We start from the raw sequence: 12,706 nt of genomic DNA on the forward strand, positions 1-12,706 counted from the left end.
CTCTTTCCTTCTTTGCTCCCAGCCATTTCTGCAAGGGAAGGACCTGTGGAATTTTGTGTGGCTTCCTTGTGTCAGGGAAGATTGTATTGTTCCCTGTGGAATCACAGAGCATCCCCCAGCAGGAGGAACTGCCTGTTCACGTGGTGAAACCAGCCTTGACATTGAGCTCTTCCCCACTGCGTGGGTTTTTCCTGTGGATGATACAGGAAATGCTACATATTGCTCTGTCCTGCTCCCTGTTCCTCTTTCTTTTTTTAAGTATTTTTTTTCCCTCTTCTCTGGAGGGATTTCTGTGGGGAAAGAAAGTGGAGTCGGTGGGGCAGCAAGTCAGCGTGCTCTGAGCTGCTGGACCCTCGGAGAAGTGGAGGTGCCTCAGGTGACTGACCAGGATCCATCCTGGGGCACAGGACAGGATCTTGGTTTTGGCTGCTGCCTCACATTTTTCTGCTTGACTGTTTCAGGGCACGGAGCGTTTTCTACCAGGTCAGGGTGGGAACACAAGAACTGTGTTCTCGAGCTTTCCCTGCTCCCTCGTGCTGCTCCGGTGTGAGTGATGGGCAGCATCACGTCAGTTTTTCAGGGCTGCTGTGAAAACATGAACCCTACCATCAGGACCATGACCCTGTTAAATCTCTGGGTCAGACTTTCACCAGGGTTACCTCAGTGACTGCTCCTCTGAGGGAGGAGGGTCATGAGTTGACCCTGGAAAAAAAATCTGTGCTGTAGTTGAAATTGCAGGTTGGTCTGGGACACCTGGTCTCCCTCTCTGTTACTTCTGGGACACTTATTTGCAACATAACCCCATCCTTCAGAGATTCCTGGGAGCCACAAAGACAACATAGAATGATTTATTTTTCTTGAGGAAAGGGTGAGATTTCCAGGTGGAGGGAATGGGGTGCCTGCTCATCCCACAGGCTCTTTGCCCTTTGGATTCTGGAGGTGTTTTGCAGGCGGTGCTGACTGCCCTGGAGAGGAGGCTGGAGGGAACTGGGCAGTGTGGGGTGGGCAGAATGGGCCATGTGGTGGGATATGGGCTTGGAGTTTGCCATGAGGCTTTCATTTAAAATGTGCTGATACCGTGGTGCACCATCCTGCCTGTTCCTGGTGACACACGACATCGGAGTGTGCCATAAACGTGGGACAGCCAAAGCATTCCCCTTTCCCTGGGACACTTTGGACTGTTGTAGCAGGGAATGCCACAGCTGGGCCACAAGGTTTTCATATGCCTGTGATACAAATGTATAAAAATTCTCGGCAGCCTCTAATACAGCTCAAAGGGCAGCTGATTTAGACGTGCCTGAGTGTTGGGGTCAGGAGATCACATTCCATAGGTTACTAGATGAAAGTGCTTCAAGAGGGCAGAGCATAAATATTTGATTCATATAGAGGGGATTGGTGCAAATCCTTTTGTTCCTTCCCCAAAGATGTTCTGGAGGAAAAGCACTGTTAGGAGGGGAAAAAAAAAAGTAAAAATGGAACGACAGAAAACTTGTAACTTCTTTGTGCTAGAGGAAGTTGGATGGTAACATAGTGTATTATTGCTGAATTCCACTAAAATTCTTCTCGTGGGATACACCGTCTTGGAGAGCACGGAAGGGAACTAATGTTTTTAAGTGTAAAATGACTCATAATGCATGGGCTCTTGAGGTTGGGCTTAACATTGTATGCAAACATTGCCAGCTGGTGGGGATCTTTTGGGATAAATAAGAACTATATTTGTACAAGAAGGCTTGAATGATGCATTTCAGATGCATCCTGATTAGCATAAGCCATTCACTTTGCAAAAGAATAGCCAGAGTCCCAGAAGTGGAGATAATTTAATAGTTCTCTTGTTCTCTTCAGTCTGTCTTGCATCAGCGGACTGACCAATCTTTTTGTTTATTTAGAAATAAGGTTGCTGCCACATTTTCCTAACCATGACAGTGAAATTGAGAATTTGCAACCCCCAAGTTCTCAGAGCATAAATGCTTCTCCCACTTCTAATTTTTACTTTTGTTTCCAGTTGAGTGTAATGTGATTTTTTTTTTTTGGTGGTTATTTTGATAGAACAACTTGCACCATTTAATTCTTCCTAGGGCTCAGCCCAATGTTGCCTTGCTCCATGGCTGGGGCTCACTGTCACTGCAGTGACAAGTAAAATTTGAGCTCGTTAAAGCTTAATTTTCTTAATGTGGAGCAAAATTTGAGCTTGGTTCAGATTGTTGTATTAATGTGTACACAGGAATAAGTGTTCGATTTTAGAGTTACCAACAGTCCAAGAGTGTGTTAGTGTATAAATACTTTTGGCAGTGAAAGAATTTGTCTGTTTAAACCCCTGGTGGGGCAGAACTCCTTGTGCATTTCTTGCTTCATTCTTACTGGTGGCTTTTAAAGAGCTGCAGAGCTCTGACCTGCAGGGAAGACAAACCCCAATATAAAAAAGTTCTTACACGTTCAGAGTATGCATTAAACTGAAATGTGGCTCCAAAGACCTGTAAATGATGAGATTCTCTGTTTGGTGCAGTGTATGTTGTGTGCTGGGTTCTGTTGTGAATTAAAAAGAGAACGATGACCTTGTTCTTGGCAAAAGGTTCTTGGATTAATGGATGTTCCCACTTTGGGCTGAAGTGTAAATGCTTTCAGAATAAAGTAAGATGCCTGTTTTCCCCCATCTGGCTGTTGTTGCACATTCCCGCATTTCAAGGTATTTTCAGACATTGACTTTTGAAGAAGTCCTCTCAAAGGGTTCCTAATCAAAGCAGCCTTATGGATATTTTTTTTTTCCTCCTTACTATTGTGGACAGTATAGTGGGAGTGGAATGTCCTTGGTTGCCAATGTTTGCTGCTAGGTATCCCCGTTCCATGGAGACCAAGTGTTTAGAAAAGTGTGAGAACAGCCATTCTTAGGGATTGGCAGTAAGGTCCAGGGCTCTCTTTCTCCTCTTGTGTCCTCTGAAATACAAGAGAGGACTCTGAGGTTCCTCATAGAAGTGTTCCAAACTGCTTGTTGCTGGGGTTTTACACTTGCAGGAAGCACTGGAGGATTTGTCAAAGTGATTTTAGTCCATTGTGTCGAATCTGGGCCACAACCCATTTCTCTAAGCTCATTCCTTTCAGGAATTCTCTGCTTTTCTTACTTTCTGATGAGTAGTTACTTTCTAGGTTGGACTTCCACATACCCTGGTGCCTGATCTTCTCTCTGCACGTGCCCCATATGTGGCGGCAGCAGCATCATATTGCAAACTTCAATCATTGTGTTTTATGAAAGAGCCAGCACATACCTGCCCTGTGAGTCCAGTTTGGCTGCAGGAGTTGTTAAACCCTTTTAGGCAGGAGAGAGTGTATTCCCAAACAGCTCTGGAATGCAGTGCTGCCCACAGGAAGAGCTTCATGCTGCAACCTCCATGGCCATACCTTCAACCTGGGCAAAAGCATTTGGTTCATGCTTTGGATGGATCTGATACTGGAATTCTGGCCATGTCAAAGTAATGGGCTGTATGGACAACTCTAAAGTCAGTAAATTATAATCTTGCATATTACCTGGCTCTGCAGAGTAGCTTCGAAATGTTGTCTTCAAGACAGGAAAAAGGTCTTACAACTTTGGAGAAAAATAGTGTGAAGTTGTTCCTAGGAGCAATGAATTTTTAAATATGCAATATAATCTTTTCTTACTTGCCTAGTATGCCTGTAAGTGAAAGGAGTTTTTCATGGTTGATGGAATTTCTGTTTGCATGGACACTTGGATGTCATTTTAAAATTAAGAATAGGTTTAAAACTTACCTGTGTATAAATGACCATTAAGGGCGAACCAGACATTTGATGTCAGCGGGAGCTCAGTGCATGAGCAGTGAATAGGAATGAAAAATGAAATCTGAATTAAAAAAATGAACAACCCTAAGAACCAAATTCAAAGGCCTGTAGAAACAAAACTTCTCAAGGCTTTAAAATCCTGTTTTAGCAGAGTGGAGAGGTTTGTGTGAGCTTCCCAGCTTAGGAAGGACACGTGTTGGAGTCTCCCCTGTTGTGGAGCAGTGGCTGTCCCTGTGGTGGTTGTTGGATGTGGCATCCCTCCCATAGGGCTTGGCTGGCCTGGGGCAGGGAGGCTCCCTCCTGCTCCCCAGAGCTGTGTCCCCTCTCTCCCTGGCAGCCACTCTGCATTCTTGCTCCTGCAGAAGGGCTTCAGAGATAAATGCTGCCATTCAGACTTGCTGCTTTTTTACTTTCTCGTCCTCTCTCAGAATGTCTCTTGTCTAGTTTGGTTGTGTCTCAGCTTAAAATAACCTTTTTATTTTTTTTTAAATACTAAATATTTGAAATTCCTTGGGAGTTTGGAGAGGTCTATGGTCATTTTCCTTGGTAACCAATGTTGGCCTATATAAGGTTCATCAGTACTGGTCACAGTATAGAACCAGACTTTGTGTAAAGGACAAAAAAGTTCACTGATCCAATAAAATTGGTTTTTAAAGGCTTATTTGTATTAGCAAAGCACTTACAGTGTCTAATAGTAGACCAAAATGTTGTTGAACAGTTCTCTTATATGAATGTTTATGAATTAAGCCAGTTTAGGATTTTGTTTAATGAATTAATTAGCATTTGTAAGACCTTGTCTAAGAGTTGTGTCACAGTAATATTCTCTTTAAAATGTTTTGTGTCTCTACAAAACTTGTTTTTTGAAAGAATTACTTAATATATTAGGATCATTTACTGTAACCCTCAAGAAAACTAATTCCACATTTCAGTGACTTTGTTCCCATCAGGGTTTGGTGGACTTTTTCTGCTGTTCTAATTTGGGTGATTCTGTGTTCAGCTGAAACAAATTTGATTGCTTCATACTGGGGCTGGCCTGTCTAGTTGTGGGGCTTGGGAAAACATATCTTCCTTGTTTTCCCATTGTCTTTTTGAAAAGAAACAAAGCTGAAACCTCCTCTGTATTTCTGGAGAGCCAGAACTTAAAACCAGTGTGAGATGGCATCCCTGCCTGTGCTGAGGGGGTTGGAATGAGATGGGTTTTTAATGAGTTTAAATGGAAAATAGTTTTTTTTTCCAACCCAAACCAGTCTGGGATGCAGGGATAGCCTGTGGAGGTGCACAAGGAGGTGGAAATCTGGAATTTTCTGGAGTCATCACAGCTGAGTGCTAATATTTGTATTGGGTAAAAACAAAATTGGAATAATTTTACTGTAGAATGATGAAGGCTGAAGAGACCAAGAGCCATTACATAGCGTGTTCCACCCTTCCTTTGGGTGAGATCAGGGATCTGTGGAGAGCAGGCAGAAAAGAGCACTCCAAAGTTACATGGGAAAGGGCAGCTTTTGCTCTTGTCCAGTTGGGATTGGGTGTGGAGCACTTGGATCTTTAAAAATGAAGAAGTTGTAAAAAAAGCTTCACTCCCGTGGGGAGAAGCGTGGATTTAGCATGTGTTGAAAGCCCAGTGGATTTCTGATTCGGGGGAGTAGGGATGGCAATAGAAACTGTGTGGGACACTGCTGGCCCCATCCCCAGCTGCTCAGGGGTTTGAAGGGAGCTTTCCCTACTTTTGAGCAGTCTCAAAAGGCTGGGATGGAGCTCAGGGTGGTGCTGGGGCAGGCAAACTGCAGGATGTGTTCCCCTGAGAGACCCAGGACAGCAGCTTTTCCTGCCTGCAGAGCCTCTGGCACTGCATTCCTCAGGCAGGGGAGGGCTGAGTGCATTTCCTGCACAAACCCTGCTGGCATTGACTGAGCCCTGAAGGGGAGCAGGAAAGGTTAATCACCTTGGATTTGTGCTCAAGGAGCCGTGTGTTACCTCTGCTTTCTGTGCGCTCAGTGAAGTTCATGTCGTTCATTAGGGCTCTAAATCTTTAACTCTTTTTCTGCAGCTGCTGAGGATCCTTTGGATCTTCTCCAGCTGTAGAAAACACTCAGAAGGTTCCTCTGCCTTCTGCTTGCACAAGTCCTGGGGTGCCAACATCCTTGATCCATTTAGGCAGGATCTGTGCTTGCTGCTCCTGTTACTAAAGAAAATCTTCTAGCAGTGATGGAGTTTATATTAGCAAGGCAGGAGTAGTGCTGGTGTGGTTTACACGAGGTTTCCTAAGCAGTACACCTAAAACCAATTATTTCCTACTGTAACTGCATCTGGTTTAGAGTGGCTGCTGGAATACTTGCATTGAAAGAAATCAATTCCCTGAGTGACATAGTTGTGGCAACAAAAGGCATCAATGTAGGCCAGGACTTAGCCAGTCACCACTGTGCTAAAATGAATGCAGTAATATCTTCTTCCCAATGTGGTGGTGAGGCTCAATTAATCATCTTATAGGTAATTAAGGGTTTTTTACAAGGTGCACATGAGACGCCCACGTGGTTATGATAAAAGAACAACACCAAAACCACTCTTATACCATCCTCGCTGCCTAAAAATGTGGTGGGCTGGATCCTTTGTAGGGTTTTATTTTTAATTTGTATTTTTAACCCATGGTACCCACTGAGGTCTGTTGGTGGTGTTGGGCTGTCTCAGTACTGCACTGGGTTTGTGCCTTTCCTTGGGCCACAGCATCTCTGGCTGATAACTGGCAATTTACCTGTATTTTAGCTGTTTCTTTTTCTAAGGGAAACAAAAAGCAGACCTTAGACCAAAGGAGGGGCCATTCCTGCCTGCTTTCTGCATTCTGTGGTTAGTCTCCTTAAATCCTGTGAAACTGCATTCTGAAATAAGAAGAGCTCCTCCATATGAGGGCTTAAAATAGTTTAAATTGTGGTATTGCTAGAAAAGCCAGAAAATTCCATGCTTAAGTTAGGTCATAGTGGTTGTTTCCTTCCCTGCGTCCTCCTCCACCTATGTTTTGTTTTATTTTTATTTATGTCAACTTAGGGTATAAATTTTTGGGATGCCACAACTGACATATGAGGAGAAACTACCTTAAGGTGGCACAAAATGGAGATATCTGTTTGGGGATTGCATTTCCATTGTTTTCAGGACTACTTCAGCTTTGAGGTTCGAATTTTGTCTTTATTTTTAATGCAGATGGTGATTCCAATCCTTTTTTTTTTTTTTTTTTTTTTTTTTTTTTTTGGGGAATCTCAGCAGCAATTAAAAGAGTCTGATCCTATCTGTAGGGACAAATGATGCACTGTCAACATTTCGCTCCCTTCTGATAACGCACATGAAACTGCTTTGCGTGTTTGAAGATTACATTTTACTCTCACATGGCTTTCATTATCTGAGAGCCCCGAGGAGAGGCCTGGACTAAATCAGGGCAGGAATGGAGAAACCACACAATGCAATGAAGCTGGTGCTGAGGCATAGCTGGGATAGTTGTGGGACAGGGGCTGCTGACGACAGAAGCAGGGCGCTGACTGAGTGCCAGCAGCAGCGAGGAGCGGAGCCTTCTCCAAAAAAACACAAAACAAAGCTCGATGCTGAATTCAAAACTGCAGCTTGGGCTTGCAGCAGTTCCCCAGTTGTGCACAGAAATCGCTGGAGTTTGGAGGCAGATGGATCTTGCTCGCTCTGTGCTGGGAGGCAGCCTCTCTGAAATGAGACCTGGGGAGGCTAAAGCTGCGTGAGCTTGAGCTGGTTTTTGCAAGGAGACGTCTAAAAGGTGAGATCTTGGCCTTTCTGGAGCTGCTAGCACACCTTCCACTGCCTGTGCTGCAATTTGTGTTTCATTAATTACGCAGAAATGGCAGTACCTGCCCCTAAAGGGTTGTGACTCTGCACACGTGTAGCAGTGTTAGTGCTGCATTACAGTTTAAGTGGTGTGATGTCTTCATGTAGAAATATTCTCGATAAAAACAGCTGGTTTTCCTATTAGACTGGTATATTCAGAATAAATCTTTCTGCCCCTGTGACTTTTAAAACTTTATGGAGGAACTTGAAATTCCATTGCATTCTTTTCAAAATGCTTAAAAGCCACGACATGTTCTATTTATGCCGGGCTTTGTAAATATTCGGCTTTTTTTTTTTTCCTTTGTAATATAAAGCCTAAATTATGTTGGGGAAGATTATAGGAACTTCCCTGTGAAGAAATTGATACTTTTTACTGAGGCGAGCAGTAATTCAAAGGTCAAGTAAGGTCTTCCCATTTTTTTTTTTCCTTTGAGATGTAATTTAGAGGGGATTTTCCCATGGTGGTGTCTTGACTTATCTCCAGCCAGTCCAAGCAACTTGCTGCCTTTTCTTCAGGCAGGTTTCCCTGTGCCTGGTCCCAGTGACAGGAATATTTGAGGAGCAGGGTTGGGGACAGTCTAATCCTTGCTCAGGTGGACTCAGTTCGCCTGGCAGAGTTGTTAAAACCCGGCCCAGTCTTTGGTTGTTCTCGTGTTGCTGTAGCACGATGATCTAATACAATGGGTATGCATCTTATTTGCCCCCCTGCGGGTGACATTGTTCTTGTTTTTTTCGTTAAAAGAAGGAAGTTTTTCTTGTTTGCCCGGTGACTCTGCCCTTCTGGAATGAAGATGTGTAATGCTGGCAGCACTCCACGCACCTGCTCGGTGCCACCCTCGGGGATCACCTGAGCCACGGGCAGCAGATGGAGGCAGGCAGGGCAGGGAGGGCTCAGTGGAGCTGGGGAGGTGTTTTGGATGGAGTCTGGAACCTCCTCCTGCCTGGGAGCAGGTGCTACAGCGCTCTCACAATGCTGGGACTTGTTGAGTGTTGCTTTGCAGGTCTGGGTGTTGGTGCCAGACATTGGGAACATGTTGGGAACCTTCATTCTCCAGGATTATCCTGGTGTGTATTCTCTCCCTTTCTCCTCCTCCTCCTTGGGTAGGACTGAAAGGAAGCAAAGAGCATTCAGTGACAACCTCCACTATTCATTCAATAATTTGGGACTTTGCCTCTGATCCCTGGTGCTCCCAGCCACTCCAAAGTGAGAGTTTGTGCAGAACAGCCACAGCTCCAATGATCTTGGAGGCACGGGTTGAGTGAATTGTGCAGGATCAGGGATCAGCCTGCTGGGCTTTGCGTGGGCCATGGAGCAGCAGAGTGTTTCCATTACCCAGGGGTGACTCAGCGTGGGAATATTGCCCAGGGCCCTCCCAGCTGGTCCTTTCCATGCTGTTTCCTGTCCCCTCCTCTATTACAGAATCCAGAACCTGCAGGTCTGTCTGAAGAACCTAAAGAAGAACCTGCACCTAAAAAAACCAGCCTAAAACATCATCTACCTTCGTGGTAGCATCCCATCCCCTGCTGCCAACCAGGATGGGCAGCACATCCTGGCACATCCTTTAAAAAAGCCACAGAATTCCTTTATAAATCTGCTGCTGCAGTTTGAAGTCTGTCACTGGATTGTTTCAGGTGTGAGCAGACACAAAACTCAGGAGTAAAACTGAAAGTGCTCAACTACCCTGAGCCCTGGTGAGGTGGTGAACCTGTTCCCATCCCACCTGATGCATTAGCTAATTAGCTCCTTGGCTAAGCAGTAATTCTGGGCAAGTATGCACAGGCTGTCCTCACAGGGACTCTTGCATTCCTCTTTGTTTCACAAGCTAAAGAAAGATGCTTCTCTTTGCTTGTGAGGTTATTATTGCTCCATGCAGGTTAATTGAGCTATAGCATTAGAGCCACTCATCAAACAGTGGTGAGTCACTCACTTGTCTAAGCTTGTTTATTTTTATAATGCTGGAAAATATTTGCATGCTGTACAGAAATGTGCTGCTTTGGTTCCCTACAGCCTGGCAGTATTATCATTTTAAATTCTTCATTAATCTTCCTTCCTCACGAGGGACTGGCAAGGTTCCTGTGCATAATTACATGATGTTTAAGACAGAAGCCTCAGCTACTGGGTTTTTACACAATGCCCTGCAAACATGAGGCTTTTCTTCCTTAAATAGTACCTACACTACCCCCTTTTTGTGCCCATTCTCGATTTATTTGCAATTCCTGTGTTAGTTCTACCAGTTCTAGGTTCTGATGTTTCCTCAAAAGCTTTTCCCTCCAATTACCAGGAGTAATTTCAGAGCAGAGTTTAGAATGAGGTGTAAGATGATAGAGCTGCAATGCTTGGGAGCAAATTGCAAAATTGATTCAGCCTGGGAAATCTCACCCTGGTTCCTTGGATGAGATTTGATTTAAACCTGAATTTTCCACTGGAAAAGGTGTTTCTAGGCTTTGTGGAGAGTACACCATCCAATCCATACAGTTTGACAGAGTTGTTGGCAGTCTGACTTCAGCCCTATCAATCCTAATAGATGTAGGCTAAACCCCCAAATGTGTCTGTTTAAAGTATCTACAGAACCCTTCCCAGTTTCCTTCCAGCTCTATCATAACAACTTTTCCAGTGCATCTCACTAATTTCCATCTTTGGCACGGTGAAAACCAAAATTGCTGGAAGAGCCTGACACAAATAGGGTTTGGTGTCCAAATAAATAACACATGGGATTCAGCACCAATTGTACTGTTCATTTTTGTGTTTTGTTAATAGAAAAGTTAACTCATTGGTTCTGCCAGGAGTTTCCAGCCTGCTCAGAAAGCAGATTCCAGGAATGCTGCCACCCAAGTTAGTTGCACAAGATTTTCTTTGTTAATTAAAAATAATGGGCTAAAACTGGAAAAAATAGGCTACCAGTCAGTATTTAAAGAAAGTGGATTTGTTGGCCGGAGTATCTTCATGCTGTATCTCAGCCCACCTTTTGCATTGGGTTTCCAGGTTGATTTCTAGTTTATACCCACACTAAAATTAGTAGTATTCAGTTCCAGCAAATGTGTTTCAGTGTGAACTGTGCCCTCCCTCCATCAGCTCAGCAGAATTGAGCTGGTAGTGCTGAGGAGTGAAGCTCTGTGTGTGAAATGGTTCCTGGAGCATTTCAAGGAGTTAAACATGCACAGATTGGATTTGTCTGTTGAAAAAAAAAAAAAATCTTTAAGGCAGAGAGGCAGAATCTCAAGCTGGGTTGTATCTTTGTATTAAAAAAATAAACAGTCCCCCCCACCTCCTTAGATTTTTCCAGTTGAGACAAAAGGAATCTTTGGGTGGAAAGGCAGCATCATATTGCATAATAAAAGCCTTTTTATGCTCTAATAAAAAGGATTGCTCAGGGCAGCTTGGTTTAAAAAAAAAAAAAAGTTAAAAAAAGAAGAGTCAGTGATGATTCTGGTGTGAGGGGGACGAGGAATCCTTAACTTCTGTTGTGCAACACTGGGAAAAGAGGCAAGGAATTGCTCTAGTTATCTGCTATCTTTAATGCCTGGTTTAAAGGTTCTTTACTGCATATTTGCTGGCAGCTGTTTTCAATATATCCCTCTCGAGCTAAGTCACCAGTTAAGAATTTGACATTAGCTGCTTTTTTCAACCACCATCTTGAAGTACCACACCACACAAAACTGCCTTGTTCTCTCCTTAGATATTGTTCATGTGCCTTGAAATTGCTGTTGACACCTCAAGTATTTAACTTGCAGATCTGAGATAGTTTTTGTTGGGTGTGGATTTGTGCCATGATAAGTCAGAGACAGAAGTATCCTCTCGTCTGCATTCCTTCACTGCATCTGTTCACTTTAGTTTTTGCAACATTCCAGGAAATTAAGTTAAATTATACGTATCAATGAATATTTTTAGTCTCACTAGTTCTGTTTTTATTGCCTTTCCTTAAAGTGAAATGAATGCACTGAGTGCACGAGTATGTTCCACATCTTTTTGCATTGCTTGCCTTTTTCTTTGGGACACCTTCAGTAATTGATTCTTGTTAACATAACTAAATACACATTTTTCTGTATTCTCCAGCTTTTCCTCTCAATGGTTAAAGTTTCTTTACTGCTTCATATTCTGAAGGAGAAAAGTAACATAATTAAAGAGTGTTTTGGGAATTAGAGCTGTGCTCTGCAATGTATTTCTGGCATAAACTCTTGTCAGTGTCCTTTTCTTCCCCTGACTTTCCCAGTCTGTAAAGTAAAGCTAATATTCACAAACTGATCATTCTCACAGTCATTTCTGAGGCACAGTGTGTTGAAGTTTATCAAGCATTTCACCGTGTCACCATCCAGCAGAGGGTTTCTGCTGACACAGTTTGAAATACTCAGCACCACTGGCAAAGGAGCCATAAGCACAGGGCATCCTCATCTGTGCTGCAGCTTTCATTCTGAGCAAAAAATAAAACAATGGAGTTAAAGAATTAGCCGGTTTTAATCACTGTTTCACTTGGAGGCACAGATGGGACAAAGCATTACTTGGCAACATTTAATCTTGGAGCAGAAATGGTCATGATTAAAGCAGCAGCTGGAGTAGATTGCTGGGGACACGGGGGTTCATTCATCCTAAAGGGATCAAAATTGTTGGGCTCTGGGAGAAAACAAGAAGCTACAAAAGGAAAATCCGAAATACGGGCCAAGGTTTATTATTTCTAGGGTCTCATCTACTGATTAAAAATGATGTTTTCAATCTTTCCCTCAGAATTACTTTGGGAGCAAGGAGAGTATCAAGTGATCTGGCCTGCTGAGGAGGAGCCTGAAGCCATCTCAGAGTGGGGATCTTGGATTTGCAGGAGGAAAGGCTGAGTGTGTCCCCCCATGAGGCAGAACTGCTCCTCCTTACCAGGGAACTCCAAGTGAAGGACAAAGGTATGTGCCACTTCAAACAGGATTTCAGAGGAGTCACATTCCAGGTCAGCTAACAGGGCCTCAATTCCTGCCTGGTGAGCAGCCTGGAATGAGGTGGATTTTAACTTTTTCTTTATTAAGGTTTGCAGAAGAGAGGAAACAGGGAGGTTGTGGAGATGCAGCACTAAGCAGACCCTTCAGGCCTCCTGATTCC

At 43.7% G+C, this 12,706-nt stretch overlaps 1 protein-coding gene across 2 annotated transcripts in view; it reads left to right on the forward strand.

The window, feature by feature from the left end:
* The window catches only part of AMOT (angiomotin), a 61,410-nt gene that overhangs the window by 13,334 nt on the left and 35,370 nt on the right, over positions 1-12,706 (forward strand). For both annotated transcript variants that reach the window (XM_066333932.1, XM_066333931.1), the window contains exon 2: positions 12,347-12,513. The gene's annotated coding sequence lies outside the window, so the exon portion shown is untranslated. The remainder of the gene's footprint in view (positions 1-12,346; positions 12,514-12,706) is intronic.

This window comes from Sylvia atricapilla, chromosome 21, assembly GCF_009819655.1.
Source record: "Sylvia atricapilla isolate bSylAtr1 chromosome 21, bSylAtr1.pri, whole genome shotgun sequence".
Taxonomy (NCBI): Eukaryota; Metazoa; Chordata; class Aves; order Passeriformes; family Sylviidae; genus Sylvia; species Sylvia atricapilla.